Below are 27,601 nucleotides of genomic sequence, written 5' to 3' on the forward strand. Positions count from 1 at the left end.
CTCCCACATCCATGCTTTGGGTTGGTGGCTAGATAAACTCATGATGCATTTTTCAATTCTCCTCTATCTAGCAGTGAATTTGAACCCTTCAACCTTGCTGTAAAACCTCAGTTCCCGATGTAAAAGGTCATTAGAAGCCCTTATTGTTGCAGAAGACCAATACATCTTCTGCAGCTTGGTGGATAGTCCTAGGAGGAGCAGGAACCTTGTTCCAGATAATGAGGACCTGTCTCAGATGTTTTTCCTATAGGTTGTCCAGTATTCATTTTACTGCAAGGGTCTGGAAGTATATCAGCAAGTGTTGTTCAGCACTTTCTATTCTATTTTCTCACTGATCTCCATTTCTGTTTCCTGGTTGAAGGGGGTCTGTCTGTCTGTGAGTATTCTTGTGTGGAGGCTTAGTGACAGTCTTGACTGTGGGGGTGTCATAGGGGCGTGCACCAGAGTGCCAGCAATTGGAGAGACTGGGGTGTCTGCATGTTGTCTGGGTGTGTGTGTCAGCGTATTCAATTGCTAGCAAACATCAAGCTGGACTAGCGGTAAATAGGGTGAGAGGTTTGGGAGCTGTGTATTGGGGTGGGCCTAATTGTGGGCTGGGTGTCATTGAGACCAGAAGGTCTGAGAGTTGTTTACTGGACTGGTCATAGATCCAAGCCAGCTACTTCAGGGCCAGAGGTCTGAGATGAGTAAAGGTAAGTTCCACCACTCTGAACCAGCTACCAGCAATAGATCTTTGTGTGTGTATGAGTGTGTATGAAGCAACTGGGAGACAATCGGGTTCAAAGCTACTGCAGATGTATATCTAAGGCCAGTTACTGTAGGGATCCATATTGAATATATACATATATATGCATATTGAATATATATATGCCTATATATTTATATATTTTCCACTAACAGACTTTCACACTGATCAGAAACAGAGGGAACAGGATGAGAATATTAATGTTGTCTATGTTTTCGTAAATGCCTTTTCTTCTGTCAGTGAGGCTGGCCATGTGTTCTTGTATACATGTATTGTGCTATGTCTAAATGTGAGCCTTCCTACTCACTTGCCCTGGGGACAGTGGACTTCCTCACCACTGTTAGCCTTCTAGAATCAGCAGCTCTCAGTACATACCAGCAAAATCTTACACTATTAGAACACAAACATGCAGACCTTGAAGTAACATCCTTGCCATCTTACACTTGGAAAACTGAGGCAGAAAAAGAAAACATAAGCCAATTTACCTGGTGGGCCAAAGGCAGATCACCTGTGGTTTTGATCTCTTAGAAAAGTGAGAGTCACCACTCAAAGACAGTGAATAAAACAGAGCATCTCTGAGCTCAGGATGCTGTAAGCGAATAGGAGTGGAGAGGAACAAAAGTCTTCCAGCTCAAGTAGCAAGGTGTCTGTGAGAGGAAAGAGTTTGTAAATATTTAACACAACTCACTTCTGCAGGGAGAGATTAATACTTTGAGAAATATTCAAAGTGAAGACATGGCAAGTTTTATGCTACTTGTCCCAAATCAAATCGAAGAAACAAACAGAACCAGGATGCTTTTCTTCAAGAGAGTGTTGTATCTTAGGCTGATAGGCTATAACCCATAGGGTATAGTAAATACTATAATAACACATATTTTATCATATCTTGTTCTTTAATTGTCTTTCACTCTATATAGTTTTCCATTCTATCCTCTGCCTTCTCCAAACCTAAATATAAATTAGCCACATACTAAAGAAAGGCATTCTAGCATTTAGCATTAAAGTCTTTAAGACAGACCACAGTGCAATTAAACTATTGTGTTGCTTGAGGTGCAGAACAACTTGGCATGGGGCTTTTCTTATACTTCACACTTTGCTTGTGTCAAGAAACAATGCCAAATGGCAACACATGAAGTCTGTAGATGGTGGCTAAATATATCTTATTGAGGCTAGTCTGCAGATCCTGCTTCCTTGCTTCAAGCACCACAAAACAAGCCAGAAGCTATGCAAAAGCAGGACGCCTGTGTCAGACTAATCCTAGAGAGATTTCCATCCTGAGTTTGCTAGTTGGAGGGAAACTTGTTAAGATTATGAGCATTTTGAACTGGCACACATGGGGTATGGTGAAGGAGACAGGAGATAAATCCTGACGTAAACTCTTTTACTGCTAGAGAAAAATACTGTAACTGTTTGGAGACTGCCCTGCTGAGTATTTCTGGATAGCTTTCTTCAAGTGAAAGCCACCTGGAAAATCTTCCTGACTCAGCTGGAGTATGAAAACAACTTGCCAAAACATCAGTTCAAGCTCAGCTAATTGCAATACTAGTTATTAAGCTATTAATGGAAACATAGAGGAATGAAGTGAAAGTGTCAGGAAGTGTAAGATACAGGAGGTGGATGCTGCCTTCCCTTCCTTTTTTTACGAAGGAATTATATCATAAACTTCAGAGTGCCACATTTGTGCATTTTGTCTTTTTGCGTATGGTGAGACTTTTAAAAAAATTGTATATATAACTGCATACAAAATAAGAGCATATATGTATATGCTCTTCATGTGTCCGCATAAGAACAAGATCTAATTAACAGCTTGAAGTCTTCTGTGTAATTGCTTGCATTTCAGTAGGAATTGTTATGACATTATAATTCAATCAAAACAAAATCAAGTTCGATTTTTTTACTGTCATCCAAGTCTGCCTTAATGTGACAGGGACCACTGGAAACAGACATCCTCTTTGAAGGGAAACATGGCCCCTTCTATCTTCTGCATCAAAATCCTGTGACTTGAAGAAGGCGTGCTATGACGACAGCAGCATCACAATTTTCTACTTGATATTTTTGATGGTTTAAATGGTACTAGGGTTTTATTGTCCCACGTCTCATTCTATGTCTTAGTGATGACAAAGATGAGTTACCCCTGTATGGAGAAAACAAGAGAAAAAATGGATAAAGTTCCCAGCTGGGGAGAAATGTGCATGCAGCCTGTCTTTTTTTTGACACTGGTTAGCAGGATCTTTGACAAGCATTCCAATTCTTTCGCATGCCTGTTTTGGAGCAAGTGAATTCCCCATATCATCATAAGTGGATTGTTGCAGTTGCTGGGATATATGAATAAAAGTATGTATAATGAAAATAACTATACCTATATGATGCATTCAAATAAAATCCTGAGGAATAATGCTGTTCAATTAACAGCAAATAGAAACCAAACAAAGATGATTAAATTTCTGTTTCTTGCTATGAAAGCAGACACTCCTATGCTTCAAATGAACGGTTAAAAGGACTGAGAACACTTCAAGTGTTCTCTAAAGCTATTATGAGCTTTCAAACCAATAGCTGTCTTAGGAAAGACAAGGACAGAATCTTTAATTAAGAGTGAACTGGTGTAATTTCCCAATAAATGGGAACAGAATGATATGCTGCTGTGTAGAACTAAATGATAGCACTACTCCAGGCTGGCAAACAGCTCTAGTTGTTTTAAGGGCAGATCCTGGGGAACAGAACTGTATTATAAGTTCATGAGTGCCTGTTCCCTGCGGTACTGTATTATTTGACCAATTAGTGTTCAGAATGGGTCACAAGGCACTCTGTTTTAGAATACCTTTTCAGACAGAACATTTTAAGATCTGTATAAGCAATGCATTCGCTTCCATAGTATGCATATCAATAAAGCCTTCAATAGCTTCACACTTACTTTTTAAAAATGGTAATTTTATTATTTGAAAATGTTCCATAAAAGTATATTCAGTATTCAGAATTTGTTCAGACAAAAATATTGTTATTTTTTCTTTCTCCTAAAAAATATCCCTGAAGTTCTTTTACTACTTTACTACTGGCCCATTTTTACCATTTTTTTCCATTTTAATTAATTTGCTCTGACATAAAATATGCATATACAAATACACACAATAATGAATTCACTCAGAAATCATATTTATTGTACTGTAACTAAAATGAACTGCTCTAGTATCACTTAAATGTTTTCTTCTCCAAGTTGACTGTAAACTGCAATGTTATGGCATTTTTAGACAATTTGGGAGAAGGTCAATCATGATTAATTTAGGATCATTAAAGAATGCTGGCAAGGATAGAGTGTGAATTATAAAGAACAACAATCAGGGTATGTGTGGCAGTTTGAGCCACATTAGAAATCCAAAATCCAATTTCCAGGCTTCCCCCACCCCTTCCCACAATTTATCCCGGCACCGAAGAGAAAACTTTCAGGCCAGAGGCTTCTATAGGGAAAGGGAAAAGCGTATATACATTTTATTTACACAAATAAATACTATACAAGCTAAAAGCAACTATATATATATATATATATATTACACTTCTATCAGTCGCTTCAAAGCTTCTCCTTTTAACTTTAGTCCAGGAAAAGCCTTTCGAGGCAGATAGGTAACGCAGTCTCTTTCTCGTGGGAGTGTTTAGGGAACCTGGAACACTCCCTCACCAAACCTCCAGCTGGTTGCTGAAGTCCTTTCTCCTCATAAAGTCCAAGAAGGTAGTTTTGAGTCCTTTCTCCTTGGTTCTGTGTCATTTCTGCTGTGTGATCTCTCTCTCTCAGTCCCATACCTTGGTTCTGTAGGCTGCTGTAGTTCAGTCAGCTTATCAACGTACATGTCCTGGAATGTTGATTCCTCCACCGAGTTTTCAGCTATCCTCCGTTTGGATCACGGCAAAGACATCCTCCAGGCCTTTCTCTGGTCCATCTCCAATTTCACCTGGGATTCTTCTCCCTGGCACCGAGCTGCTTTCGTTATCAGCCCGTCCATTTGGCTCTGCTTCAATGCTGAGCCTCTCCTCCCCTCACGGTGGGAGGGTATCGGTGGAGAGGCACGGACAGATTACTCACAGACCAATTTGATTGGCAAAATGTTGGCTTTATTAGAAGAAAGACACTTTATATACTGCCTATTACCCTCAGACGTGTGATTCTTCTTCACACAGCATTGGATACATAAGAAAACATACTTTGTTGTCCACTGCTAATTGGACCACAAGAGGTGTCCATATGAGCTGAGGGCATATGTTCACTCTCCTGAAACTCCACCTTAACTTTGGCAGGGAGCTTCCTTTGTTCCAACTTCAACGCCTGTAGCCATATTTAGCTACGCAGTTCTTTTACTGCCTGCACCCAGCTATGCCAAGGCAAGGCTCACAGAAATGCAATAGAAATTGTTCATGCACAAACTCTGTTCTCCCAAAAGGAGGGAAAGAAAAAGCCCCCCTCTACAGCCTACCTGCAAAAAGTGGGGGGAGGAAGAAGAGGGCTTGGCTGCAAGGCCTGCCTTCTCTCTCTCCCGCTTACCTCAACGGTTGTGAGCCTCTCTCCTCACAACAAACACACTCACTCCAATGCTGCCTCCAACTCTGGCCTAGGCAGAGTTGGGGGGCCACAGGACTCTCCTTCCTCCCCTGGAGGGGGGAAAGAAGGGGGTCCAGCCACCCCCTGGCCTTCTACACCAACACACAGCAGCAGACACAGACAGAAATTGCCAACATCTTCTTGCTGTGTATATATGATTTTTCAGTAGAAGCGAACAAGACGAGTGGTGACTGGCCCTCCAGGGAACACTGCCCTAGCACCCAATCACCTCTGAGCCCCCGAACTCTCAGGGGGGCCAATCTCAACCCATGACAGTATGCTAGTGAAAAAAATGAATGAAGCGTGGTGTTCAGTGAATTTGAGTCTGGTTTCAACTACCACAACCACTCCATCATAACTTCAGTTGCCACCCTTAAGCCTGTATTTACCTCAAACTCCCTTTGCGTCCAACTGCCTGCATGTCTACCTGACTGGATGGGAGGGAGCAGGGAGGGGCACTGCTCTGGATGGGAATTCATGCTAAGCTGTTAGAACAGCTATGACCTCTTTAAATACACAGCTGAGCAATAGCCATTCCTCTGGAAAAGGCACTAAACTCTGGCTCTCTTCAACTCAATTTTACGTGTATTTTTAGTTTAAATAGATACTTGTTCTCTAGTTTCATTTTTGGGAGAGAAAAATATTAGGTTTTTTTAAATACCTATTTCTTATCAGCAATTTAAGATAATTGCATTATAAGGGAAAAATATAATTCTTTCACTACTTTTTCACTAAAGGAGAAAAAAAATTAAATGACCATAAATATCAGAGTCGGGTAGTTCTTCTGGGGCTTTCTTTGGAGGTGTGTTTAAGATACGTGCAAACAGAGGGCTGAAATGTGCTGCCAGGAAATGTGTTCGAGTATGTGGTACTTTGGAGCTTTTGATTTGAGGGTGGACTGGTAGGAAACTGTTATTTGGATTTGGCTCTTCAATGGAGAATTTATAAGAAGGAAGCAGCTGTGGTTGTATAACTGCTGGTTCATCCACAACTGCAGGTCAGTGGGCGAAGGTGCTAATGGCTTGCCTATTAGTGGGTATTGTGATGTAAACATCCAGAGTGAAATTTCCCATGAAAGGAGGAAAAATTGCTATATGATAGCGGTGCCCAGAACAGTAGTGATGTAAAGAATCCTTTACATCACTCCTGTCCCACTGAGCCTTTCCTCTATACACCATACTGTCTCTAATAACAACCTTGAACACGAGATTTCTCAGCTGAAAGGCTCAATATTGTAGTAGGAAAAGGTCACTGAGTCTGAACTACATCCAGCAAAGTCTAACTGCTTAACAAAGGCCTTTTGATGAAAGTTGTTTTCTATATGCAACTGGATCCCTTTTCATTGCCTCTCTTCTACCACCTGCTCAAAGAAATAGGACTCATGCACACACTCTGAGAATGAAGACTATCAAAATGCTGCAAACCAGCACACCTACAAGCTTTGCAGCTCTGTTGCTGCATAATGAAGAAATTCTTATTTTTTCAATAAGAAATCTGAAAATTTAATAAAAAAGATAAGGGAAATCTTTTCTCAGTGTCGTTCGTATATAAAGTTTGCCATAAAAGTGTACTGAGATGTTGAAAATATTATTTCCTTTAAAACTGAACAGTCATTGCACAATGAGGCTACATTTTAACGTGTTTGAATTGGTAATAAACTGCTGAAAAAAATTTAGGGAGCAGGTAGGTTGTGATTATAGTATTTTAGGAGTCTGTGTGTTTGAATTCAACAATCAGACATTCCTACTACACAGAAGAGAATATGATCCTGCACTGGAAGCATTCAATGAGAAATGAATGCTTTCATTAAAGAAATTCTGAGAACTGATTTATGGGCCTCTGGTTGCACCTCATACTGGAAAAAGAAAACCCTACAAAAAAAATTGCTTAGAGGGAATTCATTACACTTTCCAAGGGCCATCTAAAAGGTTTTCTTTTAAACTAAATAAATTCTGAACAACAGCATTAATTTTAGCTGCTTCCCCATGTTTAAACTGCTTTGTCCATGTTTAAACTGCTTTGTGACTGTATTTTTTTAAGTTTTTGATAGAACTTTCTGAAGATACAAACTCGTAATGAAAAGACAGATGCTAGACTGATATATTAGATATGTAGGAAAACATCTGGAAGTATCAGTATTTGCAATCTCGGTAAAGTCTGAAGATTTACTCATAAACTGAGATCCTGTTTTACTGAGTACTGTTTAAACACATTGCTGGTCTTTGGGTGGTTGCTAGTAGGGACTTAGATTTATATTAATTAAAGATATTACAAGCAAATGGGTTTAAAATTGTATTCTAAATGGCCCAGAGATATGAAGAAGCAAGTGAAGTGAAAAAAAAACAAACCGCAATTTATGATTTCCTTACTTCAGAAAGAAGTCTATCATGTCTAAAGACAACCTACAATACGGTAATTAATACTGTGTATCTGACAAAATTTGTTTCTCAGGAGTAAATATTTTGTATGTAGTTATATAGTGAATGGGCTGGCTGCGTTTGTGTGGTGGGGTCCTGGGCTGGCTGGGAGTCCCCCGGGAGTCGCACCCCGGCGGCGCGGGTGCTCTGTGCGCGTGGTTCAGGCCTCAGGCACGGCCGAGACAGGAGAGTGGAGAGAGAGAGTGGGGGAGCCTTGCCGGCAGTTGCTGCATGCCCGTGGAGGAGGAGAGAGCAGCTTCGGAGCACACAGAGGTTTGCCGTTCCAGGCTTTGAGTGGGAGGAAGGGGTACAGGGGATGGGAGGGGGGTAGAGGGGAGTGGAGGTGGGGGAATAGAGCGGAGGGTATCGTGTGGGCCATGGGGGTCCTCTGATTGGCGAGAGGGAGAGCAGGGCACTCCTGTATGAAATGTCACAGGTGAGCAGTGCGCCTTAAGATACGTGGTAACACAGTGGAGGAAGGATATGGTCAGGGTGGATAGTGGGGTTCCTTTAGAGCGATGGGGGTCCCAGCCAAGCTGGGACCTTGAAAGGCACCCCAGCCTTGGATGTGTATGGGGGCCAGAACGGTTGGCCGGTTTGTTTGTCTGTTTGTTTTTGGCTCACCTGCGGCTACTGCCCAGGTTCGGCATGTTCTGGATATATTTGCTTTGCTCTGTTACATCCTGAACGGTTGGGCAGGACAAAGGGTTGTTCCTGGGTATCTCCTGGAGATTGCATATAAATAGGTGATAGTAAAGTAGAAAATGTAAGACTTGCCCAAACCATTCTACAGGAACGTAGCCTGTGTGCCCCTATGTGGTTGTGAGCTATGCTGGCGATGGTACATGCCTTCAGTAGGGTCGCCCATGCCAGACAGGTCAAAAACGCAGGGTTGGATACAACACATCTGTGGGCAGGATGAGCTTGTTAGCCTTCTGACAGTCATCCTAGGAGAAGGACAACTCTAATCCCAAACCCGGGCAGATGGAGCTCGCTTAGCCCTGTAAGGCCATCCATCCATCTAAGAGAAGGTCACTCTAATCAAACCTACGTCCTGAGGACCTCGCTGCCACCGTCCAAGCTCGCTCGGCCCTGGCAGATGAACCTCAGGATTAAAGGGTGGATTCAGTTCCGCGCATACTGCATCTCACCTAAAAATCCATTGCACAGGCTTGAAATATAGTGAAATAGTTTGCATTTCCCTTTTCCATGTTAAGATCTGCTTCTGAATAGTTTATCTTCCTAGCATACGTAAATGGACACCGTGTCTGAAGTTGATAATGTGAATAATAAAAAAATGGGAAATATGTATATGTTTACAAACTTGTATCTTATCCAGCAACAAATTAGTTAAGCAAGATCTGTAAGCTGTGTTTTGCCTCCCTGAGGTGTTCAGGTGAGATAAAAGCTCAAGGTCTTGCTCCAAATGCTCACTGTATTTGGAGAAATTCAAAGACAGAACCAATCTCCCCTGCTGTTTCTTTTCTGTATAACAGACTAAACCAATACCTCCAATAAAAACACTCCTGCCTGGAGTGGGAGATAAAAATTAGTGTTGACAGGGAATGAACTAGATAATTTTCAATGCAACATTCCAGAAAACGTATCTATGGAACATGTCCAGTTCCTATTTACTAACCAGAGAACTAGCTGCAGCTGTTTATTATGACTGGTTGTGCCTGTTTGATAGTGTGGAATCATATTGGCATAAAGATAAAAGGGAAGGTGAGAGAGAACAGAGTTTAGTCATGTTTTTACCATTAATTAAAGGTAATTTGAGAGAATTAGATATAATTTGTTGAAGAATTCTTTCCAGTAAATGACAACTCTGATTTCATAATTAAAAGACATTGCTTGCTATGACTTTCAAGGCCATACCTGTGGGGGTAGTGTCCTTCAGTAGACAGATCTAATGCTGCTGTGAAAGACAGGTGTTTTGTTAGATTTCAGCTATACTCTTGCACACCTGCAAAGCCTTAACGGCAGCAGTGATGCTAATGAGGATCAGGTGCTTTTTCCACTCTCCCGACAAGGAACTGACATGAGTGTTACTGTACGATATCTGGGAGCCTTTCATTTGTATCTGCAGATGGGCTCTGAGACTTGCCATAAGGTGCTTTTCCAAACTTCTAGTGTGGAAAGAAGCTCAGGTCTGGAAGAAAGTTCAGTGGAACAGTCAGGTATGGTCAGACAGGGAAAATGCCAACATCCAAGCTCATGACAAACAAAGATGGTGGCTATGCATAGAGCAAGCAAACAATTTATTGTAAAAAAGGTACTTCAATAATACCATTGTCTATTCTTTCCATACTGGGATCTGAGGCAGGGACCTCAATATACAGAAAGTAGCAATAAAGTAGCTATAAAACCTGCAAAATAGATGTTGAAAAGATGTCATATTAGTGACAGCTGCCAGATAAAGCCCAATTGAAGGACCCTTATTCGCTTAAAGTTTGAAAGTTTGCTATTTATTCTGGAAAATAATAATAGATACCTTCAGCAAGGTTTATTTTTAATAAAACAACTGCCTTTATTTGTGATTGCACCTACATAGTTCTAATATTCCATTATGGAACATGAAATTTGTTAAAGGTAATTCCTAACAGAGCAATCTCTCCCACTTTTTTCCTTTGTATTTCCATGTGTTAGTTTTGACGTTCTCTACTCCCTGCAATTTATAACAGTTAAAGAGAAGCTAATAATGGCTCTGAGAAGGGGAAAAAAAAGAAATCTACTGAAAGAGAAAAGAAAGGGGAAAAGGTCTACATTCTCAGCAGGAGCTGAGTTAATTACCTGACTCCTTTGGAGCCACCTGTGGCACATGGCACTACCTCAGTGAAACAATTAGCATTTCTACACTGAGGGGGAAAAAAGAAGAATGGCCAAATACCAAGATGTTTGACACAGTGCTCGACTCTGAAGTCCAAATTTAGCTAGAGCAGACATGAAGGACTGCAGATATAGGGCTTGTTTCTTTCTCTTTGATTTTTAAATATGATATTCTTGCCCTGAACGGAGAGAGTGGGAGGACAAGAAAGTTTTGTATAAGGTGGAGTTTAGAAAAGCTAAGCTGTGGTGCAGTGCATGTAATGAATCGTATTGTGCTGTTCTGTTTATGAATCCTCCTGTACTGAACTCTGATACAGCGAAGAAGCAGAATGACCCTCTGTTCTTTCTTTCCCTGCTCATTTGTTACCAACTTTACTCTCTATTTGGGATGTCTGTGTAGTCCTTGGTCAAAAATTTCTTGGGCCACAATATATTTAAACCATTTGAAACCAACAAATCAATCTGCATATACAATCTGAGCATTGTGGATCTACTTCTTTTTTTCCCTGTAAGTCGGTCAATCTCATCTTGATCCCTGGGATGGTGACAGAGCACCTAGTCCTGGAAATATTTCCAAGCACATAAACAATGAGAATTTATGAGAAAATCATCAGTAGCATGGCTTCACCACAGGAAAATAATGATTGGCCAACTTTACAAACTTCTACAATGAAATGACTGGCCTAGTAGATGAGAGGAGAGCAGAGGATGTTGTCTACATGACTTCAGTGAGGCCTTTGACACTGTCACCCATAAGATCCTTTTAGACAAGTTGTTACTGTTGGGCTGGGTGAAGTCAGTGTTGTGGGTTGAAAACTGGCTGAATATCCAGGCCTGGAGAACGGTGATCAGTGAAACTAGGACCAGCTGGAGGTCAGTAACAGTGGTGTAACCCAGGGATCAATACTGGGTCCCGTTTTGTTAAATATATTCATTAATAATCTGGCTGATAAGGCAGAATGTATCCTCAGCAAGTTTGCTGCTGACATGAAACTGGAAGGAGTGGCTGATCCTGCTGCAACCCAGAGGGACCTCAACAGCCTGGAGAAATGGGCCTACAGGAACTTAATGAAATTGAGCAAGCAGAAGTGCAAGGTCTAGCCCTTGGGGAGGAATAAGCCAATACAGTACTGTATGCTGGGGAGTGCCCAGCTGGAGAGCAGCTTGGTAGAAAAGGACCTGAGGGTCCTGGTGGACCTGAAATGGAACATGAGCCAACAATGTGCCCTTACAGCAAAGATGGCAGACGGTATTCTGTCTTGCATTAGCAAAAGTACTGCCAGGAGGTTGAGGGAGGAGACCCTTCACTGTACTTCACTACCCCTGTACTCAGCACTGGTGAGGCCTCATCTCAAATCCTTTCAGTTTAAGGCCCCTCTACCGGAAAGACACGGAGGTGCTGGAGCATGTCTAGAAGGGCAACAAAACTGGTGAAGGGTCTGAAGCACAAGTCTTGTGAGATGTTGCTGAGAGAATAGGGATAGTATAGCCTGGAGAAAAAGAGGAGGGGGAGACTTTATTGCTTTCTAGAACTACCTGAAAGGAGGTTGTGGCAAGGTGGGGTTCTTGTTACTTCTCCCAAGGAACAAGTGACAGGACAAGAAGAAACAGCCTCAAATTGTGCCAGGAGAGGTTTAGAACGGAAATTAGGAAATTTCTTGTTGAAAGGGTGGTCAGGCATTGGACAGGTTGCCCAGGGAAGTGGTGGAATCACCATAGCTAGAAGTGTCCAAAATGTGTGTGGATGTTGTGCTGGGGGATATGGTTTAGTGGTAAACGTGGTGGTGCTGGATTGATGGTTGGGTTTGATGATCTTAGAGGTCTTTTTCAAGTGTAATGATTCTATGATTCACCTCTCCTCAGCACTGGTGAAGCCACACATGTAGTGCTGAGTTAATTTCTGGGCTCCTTGGTACAAGAAAGACATGGAGATTGTCCAGGAAAGGGTCACAAAGGTCATAAAGGAACTACATCATCTCTCCTTTGAGTAAAGGCTGAGGGCTGGGGACTGTTCAGCCTAGAAAGAGGAAGCTAATGAGAGAAATTATTAGGTATATAAATACCTTAATAGAGAATTCAAAGAAGACAGAAATAGGCTCTTTAAAGTGAGAGCACCAGAGGCAATAGATACAAACTGAAACACAGGAATTTCTCTGTGAACACCAGGAAGCACTTCTTCGCTGAGGTGACCAAGCACTGTTGCAGGTTGCCCAGAGAGGTTTTGGAATCTCCATAACTGCAGATATTCAGAAGTTGTCTGGACATGCTCCTGGACTGCCTGCTCTGGGTGGTCCTGCTTGAACTGGGCAGTTGGACCTGCTTGAGCAAGGCAGATGACCTCCAGAGGTCCCTTCCAACATCAACCATTCTTCTGAATATGTAATTCCACAATTCTGTGATTTTTACCTCATCCTTCTTCTCATCACTAACTTGAACAAGTCATACAGCAGCCACTGTCTTCCTAGCAGTAGAAAAAAACCCAAACAAATACAAGTGTAGATGCTGTTTATGTTAATGACCTTTGGGACAGCAGTTAAGATTGAGAGGGTGGAGGTTTTCTGTAGGAACTAGCAACTAATTAAATGATATGTCCTTTTCTTCAGTGACCTCTGAATCAAACATTTTCGCACAGACATTGTAACTTCTTAAACTCCAGCCAGCATACATTCTAGGACAAGAAAATGCTCTTATTGAAATTGTTAGAACTATTACTATTAATGTTTGTGTTAGTGCAGCAATAGTTTTATATATTAGTATTAAAAACCTCTGCTGGGCTATATATTATGTCCTTCTTTTTACTTGAAGTGATATTGTAACTGCTGTCTTTTATAAGAAAGCTTTATCACCCCAATCTCTGAGAAATATCTCTTTTTTTTTAGAGGAGATTCAAAAATACATATTTAATGTAGTTTTGAAGTTGAATCCACTAAGAATATTCTCCACACATTTGTATTTCAGTGAATGTGCCTTTCTGGATCCATTGACAGAAAAAGAAGAAAATATTGAAAATTCACTGGAAATATGTTCCAATGAATAACCTGCACCAGGATGATTACACTTGGAATGAAACAAAGCAGACAATCAGACCAGGTGCTTTCAATAGTCTTCCATTCTGCAATATATAGTAATTGTGCTAGGAGTGCAATATATATACTATATATATACAAATACAAGTGAGACAGCAATCATATATAACTGATTAATTAATATTTTTCTTTGTTTGCAGGTAATTTTATTGTAACAATCTGACATGGTGTTTTATTGTTTTGTGGGTGACTGCACAAAATTATGCAGTATGAAATTATTTGAGTGAGCAGAAAAGGGAGATACAGAAAGCCTAAAGATTATGTTTTATCTAGATTTTAGAATGTTAAAATATTTATCTGCATAGCTAAACAACTAATGGTACATTTTTAAAATATTTCTTGTTGTCCCAGTGTCATTGTGGCAATTGAGAACTGACTCATAGATACCCACTCAAAAGACTCAGTGACAAAGCAAACCCTGAAACAGGAAGAGGAATGCTGACCACCTGAAATGCTAATTCTTCTTGTCTAGTCTGTTTGAAAGCTGTTTGAACCTCTGGTTCAACGGAGTTAATTCACAAATCTTTAGAGAATCTTTATAACTTTTATATAATAATTATAGAAGTAGAACAAAACTATGAACCACCTAGGCCAATCTTCTGTCTGTAACAATTTCTAAGTGTCTCCATGGATGGCATAAATTACTTGCAAGGCACAAAGTCATGGAACAGTTTAACCATGGGAGAAGTCTTTTCCTAATGCCAACTAATAATCAGTTTTGCACCAAGGTATGAGGTTTTCTTGTCTGAGATACAGAATATTTATTCAGTGATCTGAATGAGATAGTACCCTTCCTCCCCTTCACTGTTCAAGGGTGACAGTTTGTGGATCCTATCAAGCAATAGCTTTAATCTCCAAATTGTGCTGACTGTGTATGCAACACCCCTGTGTCCAGGTTTTTTTGCCAAGGAGAGACGAAATCTATGTTATGTGTTCTTACCCCAGAAAAAAAAGAACTCCCCAATTCTTCAATCAATAGCATAAAACACAATTACAAATATTCATATGCACCTAATAGCTGACTTTCATAGGAATGCTTGATTAAGCCCTGAGGTATCTTGCACCTGGACCTCCAAGGGTTTCCTTCTAAAACAAACACCGCAGCTGTTGAGAATAAATTCCACTTGTTCTCGTCATCATTTCCTGATGCTTTCTTCCTTCAATCTCTCCTGTTTGCTTTTTTAACTGCCTGTAATATATTTGAACAAAAGGATAGATGTGAAACCCCTTATTATCTTCCTTTGGGGTTTCTGGATGGGTTAAAATGAAAGAAGTGGCATCGCATGCCTATGTGTCTGAGTTCAACCCCCCCCCTCCCCCCGACTAACAGTAAGAATATTTGCAATTATTCTCATTCATGAAAGAGATAAACAAATCTTTCTCATGATGGAGTGCCAGATTCAAAATAATATTTTTGGTCTGGCTTTTTTTTCTTCATATACTTCATATACATATACAGACCCCGCATGGTCTGGCCCTTGTGTCTTACTGCAAGTTTGGTAACTGACATCAGCCTCTAACAACGTAGCTAGTATTCCTTGTCCTCACATTCTGTTCCATAATGCATGTAGTTTTCCTTCTTTTATTAATAAAACTTCTGTAGTACTATTTGCTATGTACCCAAGTCTAGCTGAAAACTAATGCACAGAATTTTCATGTGAAATGATATTTCAAATGATGACTCCTACTACAGTATCCATCTTTCCTTCAAAAAAATTTATGTAACCACTGATATTTTTGTTCTTTTTGTTCACTTTGCTGATGCTTGGAAAATGATGTAAGGTTTTGCATTTCTTCTCATGTGCTGGTTATGGCACTGAATTTTGCTGTTTGCAATTGCATGTGAACTTTTACTTGGTTAGTATTTTTTCCTATGATGAGGAGCTCCTAAAGCCTTTCCTTTTAGTTATATTTTGAAGTTATTAAAAGAGTATTCATTGTCAGAACTCTGTTGACCTTCTATAATCTTTGACATCAGATGGATGACTGTTTTATATTGGTTAACTCTAATTATTCCAGAAGTTATTTCAGACCTGTTCCTTCCAAACCACACTATTTAACCCTTCAGCTTCATCTGCTGCTGCCAAATATTTTCTTCTCTTTCTACCTTCTGTTTGATAGAATTTCACTCATAAGTGTCATATAACTTCTGATAAACCCATTTGTTACAGTTGCCTTCTTAGTCCTCTCCGCAGGAGTTAAATGAAAAATCAGGCAGAACTTGAAATTAAAAACTACAAATACATCAGTCAAGGCTAGCTCTGAATAGATATTGTCATCTTTTTTTTTACTGGGACTCTTGTTTGCAAATATAGATGAACCTTTCTTGGTTCATCTGGTTCTTTGTAGTGTTAAGTGATCACTCACTGCTTAAGATACTGCAGGATTTAAGCTTTATTCCGATGAGTGAAGGACTTCAGCTCTATCTGAATAATGAAATCTGCTTTGTATTGCTTCCTCTGAGAAGCTTAACTGTGAGTGTATATCTCCAGCATAAGAGAATATGCCACACCCCGCTCTGTAAAAATTTTTTCAAGAATTAGTGAGCAAGATCATAATCCTTGATATGTTACAGGAACCAAACTAAATAGAGGTTTGAGATGAATATGCTGAGATCATCTCCCAGTACGAGAATAGAAGACTTTCAAAATAATCATGATAACAATAATAAGAGTAATGATAGTAACAATAACAACAACAACTCTAATTTTTATTTAAAAAAAACAGTGGGACATTTAACTTTTGAAAGAGAAAAATAAAATATCACAGGGAGACAGAATAGGTTTCTTTACAAAAAAATAAAAAAAAAAAATTTAAAAAAGCTTTTCCACTTCCCACTGTGGCCTAGAAGGTAGGTCCCATACTTGTTTTTAATTAGTTTCCATAACCTTCAGAGTTTTGGTGACACTGCATCCTCCTCCAGTCACCAACACATTCTTTCTGTCACATCTGGCTTGCATGGCTTCTCACTCAGCATTTCCTAGAGCACATTCCCTTCCCCCGCAGCCCCCAGAAATCCCCTCCCTCACCCTCTAGAGGGGCTCACCTGAATGTTTATCCTAAAAGGAACATAGTAAAAACTGAGAAATAAACAAAACCAACCTACTGTCCATCACAAGCCCTTTGCCTATAGTTGAGAGAAGAGAAGCATAAAATCCACAGACACAGTAAATTGCAGCAGTGTTTCATTATGTTCTTTGGGGTCTGCTTTTCTCTTCAGGCTATGGTTTGTTTTTTTTTGTTTTAAGTCAAAGATTCATGAAATGTGCATTATCCAGTGTAAAGTCAGTTTGGCCTTCAATCCACCTGCTGGATTAAAAGTGTTACCTTTCCAAGTACACAGTTGTTTTTAATTACCCCTTCAGTGAAGCTGAACAAATGGCAGTGAGGTCAGACTATCCAGCATGGCTCATAAGTTTTATGAGCTATATTGCACACCACAACAATATGTGCAACCAGCTCTCACATAACAGTACACTAGCTCTCAGCCAGATACTACTTTTACTGCAGATGGTCCTAACTGCATGTCTTCTTGCATGGCTGTTGTGTAAATTAAATATTCACCATTTGCACTGTAAGCAATGTAAGCTCCTCCCAAATCTTCGTTCACGAAGCCCAGCTATGATGATGATGATGATGAATGTAAGCTCCCATTACCATGGCTTTGTCCCAAATTCAAGCAGTGCTTGGCACTTTTCACCTGTAGCATACATGCATTCTGTCATGAGAAATTTAACATTGTCCATGAAAAAGGTAGTCTAAATATTTAGGGACTATAGTGGAAACAGTTTCCTATCCCTTCCACATGGGTTTATTGTGAAGGTAACAAGACATAGGTTGCTCCTACTTTTTTCCCGGCTCTGTGACATGTTTTGCTTTCAGATGTCAGACTTTTGAAACTCTCTTTTCCACTCAACATACCTTCTCCATTTCTGTATTTTCATTTCTTAATAAAGTTCTTAGTTATTTGTTCAGCACCAACAGCTTAGGGACATAATTAGTGCTTGAACTGTTCATAGCAGAATGTTTAAGAAAAACAGATGAGCAATGTTGCCAGCAGTTGTTATCTTCCAATCCAGACTTCCATTAGAAAAGTGGTTTTCAAAGTTTCTCTCTATTTTTTATGTAAGAAGTGCTAATAGTGAAATTACTGCTCAAGAGTAAATGTCAATTAGACATGGGCAAAAGAAATCTTTAGGTTTTACTTTCTTGGGGGGAAAAAAAGTGTGTGTAGGGGTAGGTGCATGGAAAGAGAAAGCAAAAAAAAAAAGGAAGGGAGTTTCATTTCCTGCTAGTTCTCACAGCATGGATCAGTGTTTCTTAGTAGTATGGCAATAGTGTCCAGAGACTGCAGTGAGGATCAGACCATACTGCTAAGCAATGCATATGCAAGCAGGATACTGCCTGTGTTGAAATAGTGCCACAGGCAACCTCTAAGGTCTTCCCTTGAGGTCCATCTCTCAGTAATACACTTCAGAAATCGGACTGTTGCTCCCTTCTCATATAGATGTCCTGGTTTCTATCTCAAGGTTTTGAGATCTGGCTGGGATGTCCCTGGCACCCAGAGTCAAGGAGGTGGATGATGTCCAGTCAGCCATGATCTCAGAGCAGTAATAAAAATGAAAATATCATATGAAGATGACAAGGGAGAGGGATGGGAAATAGTGAGGGAGAAGAATACACTGAATTAATTTGCCTTTGGGAGTTTTGCCCACTGTTTACAGAGATGGTAAGGCAGTTAAAGGAAAAAATGCTGCAAGGATCTAGACAGGGAAACCCACGGGAGAAAGACAGTCTGAAACAATCTTCCAAATCAGTAAATACAGAAGGCAGCAGAATACTGAGCTTTTACTGTAATCAATGTCAGCTGCAAGTTGTAACTTCATGCTATTAGTTACAATAGAGCATACTTCCGGAGTGTTACTGTTGTGTTTCTTCTGTTGGCATTAAAATTTCCTCTTTTCCTTTTCCTCCTGCTCCACTCCAGCCCCCACCTTCTGAAACAGGATCAAGTTTCAAACTGCTGTCTGAGACAAAAAAAAAAAAAAAAAGGAAGGGCCCTAGAAGGGAAAAAGTAGCTTGTGGTTTTAAGGGCCTCCTAAGGAATTCTCAGTGTGGACCCCCTCCAACTGCAAATTCTTTATCTGTGAATGCAAACTTTATAGTATCAGCTCTAATGTTATGTCTTTTCAGAAAGTATTAAATCACTATTTAGTGGACAAATTGCCAGACAATTCCTCCTTGAGTAATTTGTACCTCAGACAAGTAACGAGCCAAATGATTTGGAGAGAATCAGAAGGAACCTATAGTTTTAACACTTTGAATCAAAAACAAAGTTCAGTTTGAGGTCTGGGTTAGAGATGTACCCAAACCGCTGCCCTTGCTAAAAATAACTCCACATTTTAGAGATGTTTGATGTAGGTTTTGGCCTGATTTTGGGGTTTGGACTCACTTCAAGTTTGGGTTTTTGTCGTGTCAAATGTGTTGATTTGCAGGAAAAGTAGGGAACATTACTTCTGTAAGCAGGAAAATTTTATGACACATGTAAGTACACAAATTAGCAGGGGTATATTTTTTTTCTCTGATTCATTCTCAGAGTCAGTAAATCTACTGTGAATCTGAGGAGAGAAGCAAAAAAAAATCTAATGGTGTCAATGGAAGAATTTTGTAATAAATAACATTTACACAGCAACAGAGCTGCTAAATGTTCTGTCTTCCACCTAAACTTTTAGTTACATGCACTAGTTGCTTTACAGGACCAGGATGCATGCCAGTCTGTTCTACATCCTGCTGAGAGGTAAAGGAATTCTGATTTTAATGGATATGAAGACTTCTTATCTGTTAACATGCTTTTGCAAGAAATACCAGAATGGACATTTGCAATGATGCAGACCTAAATCATGGGGAACATATGCCTCACCATTTTAATATTCAGGCACAATAAGACCCCAGGATAGGTAGAACTTTGACACATCATATCTTCACCTTGGAAACTGTTAGGTTTGACAGCTACTTTTTGCAGTTTCTGGTACTTACACCTAGTCAAAACAGTTGTTTTGCACTTTCAAGACAGAAAATGAAGGCCAGTTTGACCAGTCAGAGACACTGGACGTCAGAGTCTTTTCAAGTGTTCGGAGTCTGGTTCTTTAGCTGGTCTTGCAGACATTAAGCACATTTTGAAAATCTTTCTTAGTCTATCCTAAGTTTGATACTGTCAGAAATACCTTTAGCTAGAAAGAATGCAATTTTTTGAGGCACTTCAATAATATGATACTGATGCACTCATTTATAAGGTAAAGGATTTTTCCCTGTGATAGCTTGCTTTTATTGTAGGATAAGAACCTCTCGTGTCTACAATCAACCATGTAGGTTTTGTATCTGTTTTTCTTCTAGACACATTTTTATACTGTAGCAAATATTAACAAGAAAAAAAGAGAGAAAACCCATGCATTTTGTTCAGTTTTTATCTGTGTAAACCCATCTGCAAAACAGTTTACACAAACCAAATGGCAAGAGAGAAATCAAGTAAATAGAATATTCATTTAAAAATTTTACTTCAACTCTGTTGGAGTTCTGTTTTGGTTTTACTTTTTTAAACACATAAAAATCCCTTTCTTATTGCACATAAAATATTGGTATATGGAGCAGACATGGAAAAAAAAGAGTAGATAGGTCTGCTGGGAAACCTGACTGGTTGAAAGGGCCAAAAACCCCACCAATCTCTTGTGAATAGCTTTTGAGCTGGCACACCTGCTAACAGTGCCTCAAAGCTGGACAGGCAAGATGTACATATTCCTCCTTTTCAGTTGCTCTCCTGCTTGGCTGACTTAATACGGAGGATTTGTGGAGGGATGCTTTTAATGGCAGGATTTCATATGGTAAGAATGTCATGCAGGAAACAAAATTTGACATGTTGGCAAACGCATTCAGCTCATCTAGATGAATGAAAGCCTGACATGACCAAGATGACGTAGTGTCTTACAATTTTATCTTAAAAACTTAAACTAGTGTGCTGTTGTGAATGTTTCTAGGGATAGACTCTCTTTGCCATGCTCTAAGTGAAAGCTGAAAATGGCAACTGTCAATGATATAAGTGTGAATTTTAGGTAAATCAGAGTTCCTCTTGACACCCTCAAATAGTTTACTGTACTGAACATTCAGAAAATCAAAAGTCCCAAACTAAACTCTGAAACTTTCTGCATACATTTGAAATAGTCTATCCAAATGCCTACAGAAAAGACTTGTTTACAAAACTTTACAACTGCTGTTTGGATTTCATAACCCAGTTTATACCTACTGTGTAGATGTCATCATCATATTAGTTAATTCTGAATATCATCCTACTGAAGTGTTTTCATTCTTGACTATTTTATATGCTGATATAAACCTGATTTTATCCTTTTTCCTGTAATGTTGCATAGCAATATTCTCATTTCAAAATAGGCCTTTTGACAAGTCTCAAGATAATAACAAATAATGAGCTTTAAATCTTCTTCTCTTGTTCATATTGTCTTGTTCATTCTAGAAAGGATAATGCCATCAGTTTGTATTTCACAACAAAGAGCCCTTAAGAAAACTCTGAAAGAGGTTTTAAATTTTTCTTCATTTTTTAGGAGTAAAATTAAGAAGGCTGAAGGTGTTTGAACTGCTTTCAGTGCTTATCTCTTTGGTAGTGCCTTGGAGGCTTTTTTTTCATACCTATTTGGTTACAGTGCTGGTAAAGCATGGAAACTAAGAGAGTTTTGGGGCAGGTTTATGAACACATTGACATATTCCATTTTGTCAGCAAGCTGTTGTAAAGAGGGATGATTATACAGCTTATATAGTTCCTCTGTTACCCCCAGATTTGAAAACGGACAAGGAAGCCATATAGATGTTGAATGGGGAAGCAGATTACCCTAAAATTAGAAAAATTAAAAGAAGAAAAGGAGGATTTATTTTGGATCCAATGTGTATGTCAAAATGTTGTACGAAAGTAATATTTTGCTTCCATTTTTCTACCCTAAATTTTTCTTAGAAGAGTTTTTACTGGCTTCTGAATAGTTTGCCTTTTAAATAAGTATATGTGTGTTTTTACAGGAAGTTGTTAGTAAAATATGTAGTTAAGGCTTAGTTTGTAGCCAGAGAAGTATTAGTTAATGCTCATTGCACTTAATTCAGTTGGCTGAAAATCAATCATCATTCAAACATGTGAAGCTAGATTTGACCCATTTACAAAGAGATGCCTTGAATTCTACTTGAGAGAAAGGCCTGCATTATATATGTGCTTGACAAACTATAATGCAAGGCCAGTTGCTTAGATTTTTTTTGGCAACAGTTTTACACCTGAAGCTGAAAAAAAACCAAACCCAAGCCCCTATTTCCTTAGTATCAGAACTTTTTCTTGTGATGGAAATTGTTGAAATATTTTTAGATTCTCAACCAGATTTGGCTTTTGTACATTATAGAACCACCATACCAGGCTAATTATAATGAAAGAAAAATGTTTGAGATTTTTTATTTTCCTTTGCATTTAAAATTATCAATTAACTTTTTTCTGATTTAGAAGATAAGCAAATTCAGAGATATTGGAACTCTGAGTGGAATGAAACGCTTTTTGTTATTTTTCCTCATAACGCAGATCCTGAACCAGGCCAGCTGGCATGCTCTCATCTTGAAAGGTGTCAACATATCTCTTGGAATGCCTGAATGCTCTACGTGTACAAATAAACACTTAGATCTATCACACACATTTAGATCTATCAAGCTCTGCCTCATCTTGTGGTCTGGCAGCTGTAATATTTCCCCCATCCTATCTCCCCACCCTGGTTTGCTGAAACGCCCTAGGGATATCAAACTGCAGTAAGCCAGGTGCATCCATTGCCTTGTGGATAGTGATGTGTGTTTTTTGTCGCTGCTGTTTTTGTAATGAGCTGTAGGTTAACTAGATGGAAATGATAAATTTTGTGTCAGGGGTCTACAGACATCTGTAGCTATACTGTCACACTTAGAAGTGACTCTGCTTCCTAGTTAAAACATTCCTTTTTCAGTGTGCCTTGACCATTCTTCTTCTCCAAGAAGTGAAGATGCCGTGACAGGCTCAATTTGTGCTTGCATCATAATGTGTCTGGGAGGTTCAAAGGATCTGCTGCAGCCACCCTCCAGGGGTCTCAGTGGTATTCCAATTAATCAATTTATTGTCAATGTCGATTAATAAGGTGTTATCAGTGGATCAGTAAGAAAACCCCCAAACCAAATAACTTAGGAATCAACTGTGAGTGTAGACATTTACTACACAGTTAATCTGAGTTTTTGGCATGCATATCTAACCTGAATTAACACCCAGGACTGCGAATGTTCCTGCAGCAAAATCCCACCTCTGATACCACAGCATTGTTGCTTCTGCTCTTGATCTCTTTGGGCTTGAGGATACGGCCTTTACCCTAAGACATCTCAGTATTTCTCCATGATCTTTACAGCAATTCTTTCTGGAGGAACTGTGAAAAGTGAACTAGATGACCATCACCACTTTAGTGATGGTAGATATTCAATCCTTCCTAAAAAAGAAATGCTTGGATACGCTGTATAGAGTAGCTGATACTATCAAACTGTCAGATGTGATTCTGAGAGTCTTCTTGAGGCATGATGCAAAGGTAGTTTGAATTCAACTGCTATCTTTCTTGTTGACTCTCTCAAGGGAAATCAGTTGCAATAAAGTTGTGTTAGATTCCTTAAGCAAGAGACCTGATGTGCAAATATATTTCCATGATTTACACTTATACTTCTCATTTATATAGCAAAGGGGATATAATGTATGTTTTCTTGTTTGGTTTGTTGGTTTTTTTTTTCTGTTGCCTCATGAACTGTTAAACTGCAACAGATAATATTCAACTATATTACCTCATCTAGCTGAAATCCTCATAACTGATGTGAATGTGATTAAAGAAGTTCCTTTCCCCTAAGGGTTTTGGGTGAGTTTGTTTCATTTTGCTGACTGATAAGGATTGTCATATTTGATCTGAGATCAAAAGTGTGGAGAGGAAAAGCAAAAGCAAAGCAAACTATAATTTATTTTTTTTTTGACACTGAGGAGGAAATTCGTAAGTCACGTGAGTACAAATAATTATGCCACTTCACACTTGTTGAAATATGGAGATGTTTTTTTCTTGGGGCATTTTGAACAAACAGTTGCCACCACTGGGGTGGATTGCTTCAATCAGCGGCCTAGTTCCATGGAGAGAACATAGCCTATAGGTAAAACTGAAGAGAACAGAAACATTAATTGATTTATTCTAATTACAAGGTACACCTATTTTCCTATCCTGGCTGTATTCACAGTTATTTCTAAGCACTTTAAATCATGCATCTAGACAAATCTTTAGAAAGCTGCAAACAGAAATTAGGGATTTTCACCTTTACATTCACAAAATTTGTTTGCTTTTTTCCTTGAAGTTACTGTTTTTGATTCTGGTTAGGGATGGATGATAGGGGGATAATAACCATTTAAAATATATGGGCTAGATTCTCACATGATGTCACTTTGCATTCATTTTGCATAGTAGAGGATCTGATTTTTATGATATTAAACCAACTGAAAGTAGTGGAATTATCTAGCTTCATCAGCTATGCCAGCTCATAGTGCATACAGCAGTGCTTCTGAAGACAAAGAAAAATACACAAACATAAGTAGCCAAGAGGTTTTTAATGCAGATGGATTGAGGAAGATGGTCCAGCAAAACAACGTGATTTTAAGAGAAGACTGGGAGTAGAGATTTCGTACCTTGACTACTGTCTCCTTGCTATAATGTAATTAATTATGACTACAATGATAGGACCTAGAGGCTTAAAAAAATGTATCTCAAAATTGCTCTGAATTACTTGTTCTCCAGAAGAAAGACAAACAGGACAGAGAGCAGACTCAGCTGCAATAAACAGCATGAACAATGCAACAACAGCAGATGCCACTGATGTGAGGAACAGGGAGGGAACATGTGGTGAGGTCAGGAAGAGAACTTAAAGAAAATGGGAGGAAGGCAAGGAAAAGTGAAGGACAAGGCCAAATAAGAAGAGCATAAAGGGGCAGGTGTAATTAAGCAGAAAAGGAAAGGAGAGATGTGTTAAACTGGTCACTTTCTTATTATTCCTGAGGGATCCTATTTGCACTTTTGCAGTCATTCTCCATAGACATCTCCCCAGAGTGAGTTCCCTAAATCCGGTGGCATCTCTCCAAAATATTAAGGGTTCTGGGGAGGAAGCTGAACCTTGTATTGACTGCTTCTCATTTATTCTTTTTTTTTCTCCCTAATTTTGCTGCTGCTTCTTGTAACTAGTCAGCTTATCTAATCATGAGTCTCAGTTTATCCAGGTGTGAAAGCAGCTATCATCTGAAGATGAAAAGTGCTATAAAAATGCTCAATCATTCTTGTTCATGTCAGGCTTTGCAATGAAACTGGTTTCTCACTTGTCACCTGTCTATGCTTGTTCTTCATAATCTTTTTAATGAATCTACTATCATCAAACTGAGCTCAGAGATGAGCTCGGGAATATATATTATTGGCTTTAAAGAACTGAAAGTGAGGATGACTCTATCAATTGAATGTTTTTTAACATTGATTGTTTTGGAGGGCCTTCTATGGCTACTGGTTGTAAGCTTTAGGCTAGACCAATCAGTATGCAGCTGCTGTTCCACTATCTAATCTTATCTGAAACTGCAATACAATTCAGATAAAAAAGACTTGGTAATTTTGAGATGGCTGAACAACCTCTTAAATGCTTTAAATTTTTCAGTCAAATACTTGTAGTTTAAAACTTCTTCAGTCTTCTGGCACAAAAATAAAGTGGTAAAAGTTTTCTACATAAAAACTTGTGGCAAAACCTTTCTACCTACAGGAAATAAATATACAATCACCATACTAAACATGCCTATGATAAGCTGACACTTGAAAATCAATGAAATACGTCATTAATTACATACATTTGAAGAAACCTACATGTAAAGGCTTATACCTGGAAATTTTTGAAAAAGTCCCTTTCCCATTGTAGATGGGCTAAAAGGTTTTTTTGAGCATGATTTTTCTGTGAGACAAGTTCTCCACTAGTAAAGTTAAATTTAAAACTAAAGGAAAAGAAAGGGATACCAATAGAGGATTGCATGATTATTGGAATTTTCCAGCCTCTTCTTCCTTTAGTTTGACATTTTTCCTATGTTGGCCTCTGAATAACCCCAGACCGTATCAAAATGTATCTTTTTTCACTTCTCAACACAAATCATAGTAGTTATGAGAGGAAAATTTTATATGTGAAAAACTTTTAAACTCCTATTAAATTTTATGAAGTATGTCCCTTTACTCATCACAAATCATATACTTAGCTGCCTAATCCTTAAATTCTGCTTGTTTATTATGCAGGATCTGAGTTAAAAACTTAGTGTGCTTTAATAAATAATATTTCAGTTACTTAAAAAAGTAACTTCAGCTATGTGAATTTTATAGTTTATTTGAAATGGAACCAATAATCTTTAATTTTCTAGGATCACAGTGCCCATTTGTCACTCATGATCTGCAACATATATTCAATAATTAAGAAATACAGCAGGTTTCAACATTAAAAAATTTGGAATTTGCCGTCCATCTGGATTTATGGTGTTCACTTCAAGTCATCCGCTGTTGGTATGAAAAATATTAACTGCATTGTCTCAAGGCTGAAGAAACTGTTTGAAAAACAGGAGCTCCTGAACAGCAGCAATTCCCTCCTTCCATTTACTGTGCCACCCATCTTACTTGGATGAATTTTTAACACGACATTTTGTCTTTTGTACCACACCTGTTATTGTTGGACTCAGATGATCAGTGAAGTGTTTCATTCTTATTTTGTTACTATTTGCATGAGGACTGTGTGTCAGGGATCTTTCTCTGCACACACAAAAGCAGGAAAAATAATTATTAATTTCATTCCCTTCCAGAAGACCATACTCATCCCTATGTCTTTCGTTCGCTTTGATTTCATTTAAAACAGATAAGTGAGAGACCATGAGCCACTGGCAGTACTGTGAAACATCAGAAGTCGAGGCAAGATCAGCCCAAGTTCTGAGCACTGTCCCAGTGTCCAGATATGACTTACAGCTATTAAAACCCTCCTGTGATTTATTGGTGATAGAGAAATGAGGAGCAGGATATTTGATTCTCTCCATATCAACTATTCTCTCATCTTCAGAAATATGTGGGGGATGAATCCTGAAGAATATATTTAATGATTTTTTTCATGGTTTTTTGTGCTGCAATTTTTATTTCTGTCATGATTGCAGTTGCTATGTGAAAAAACAGGTCCACTGCTTGCTCTTGATGTTAGGTGTTTCCATGTAAGTAACACAGCATCAGAATAAACATTTCATTGTTTTCATATTGTTAATTTTTTGTAGAGTCCTGAAAGTCTACTGGAAATTTAAAATGTGCAGATAGTGAAAGTTGCTGGTTTTGTGCTGTTTATGTCTTTTCTAAAACATCGTAAGATTAAATTTGTCTTAGACTCTAAATAGTCAGCTTGACTGCTCTTGTTGAAAATCTTTCATAGTACAAATGGAGAGCCAGTCTTGACCTGAAACCTTTTATTTTGTGTATGTGTTTTAAAATACTCATTATGACCAGTACTTAATAGTTGGGCCTTCTGCATTCAAAGTGGATTTTGCTTGTATTGCTGTGGAGTAATAGGCCACTGTGAAATGCTTCAAAACTAAATTACCAACAAAAATATTTTAAGTTAGAGGACTAGAAAAAATTAATCTGAGATTTTTATAGCAACATTGTGTTCCTTCTGCCCCATAAAACAGGCAACATCTCTAAGACCATAACTAAGCTGCCTCATGTACATCTAGAAACATGAAGGCATCTGAGAGGGTTGTCAAAAGCCTGAACCAATAAACTGCTTTTTCTGGGGCTCTCTGAGGATCTATGCACGTGTAGCT

At 38.9% G+C, this 27,601-nt stretch overlaps 1 long non-coding RNA gene across 1 annotated transcript in view; it reads left to right on the forward strand.

Moving 5' to 3' along the window:
• Positions 1-456: 456 nt before the first annotated feature.
• The window catches only part of LOC127461000 (uncharacterized), a 36,221-nt gene continuing 9,076 nt past the window's right edge, over positions 457-27,601 (forward strand). Inside the window, exons 1-2 of the long non-coding RNA XR_007899947.1 lie at positions 457-692; positions 13,535-13,666. This is a non-coding gene — a long non-coding RNA (uncharacterized LOC127461000). The remainder of the gene's footprint in view (positions 693-13,534; positions 13,667-27,601) is intronic.

This window comes from Manacus candei, unplaced genomic scaffold (genome assembly GCF_025592945.1).
Source record: "Manacus candei isolate 608988 ecotype Guabito, Panama unplaced genomic scaffold, ASM2559294v1 h1tg000093l, whole genome shotgun sequence".
NCBI classification, from domain to species: domain Eukaryota; kingdom Metazoa; phylum Chordata; class Aves; order Passeriformes; family Pipridae; genus Manacus; species Manacus candei.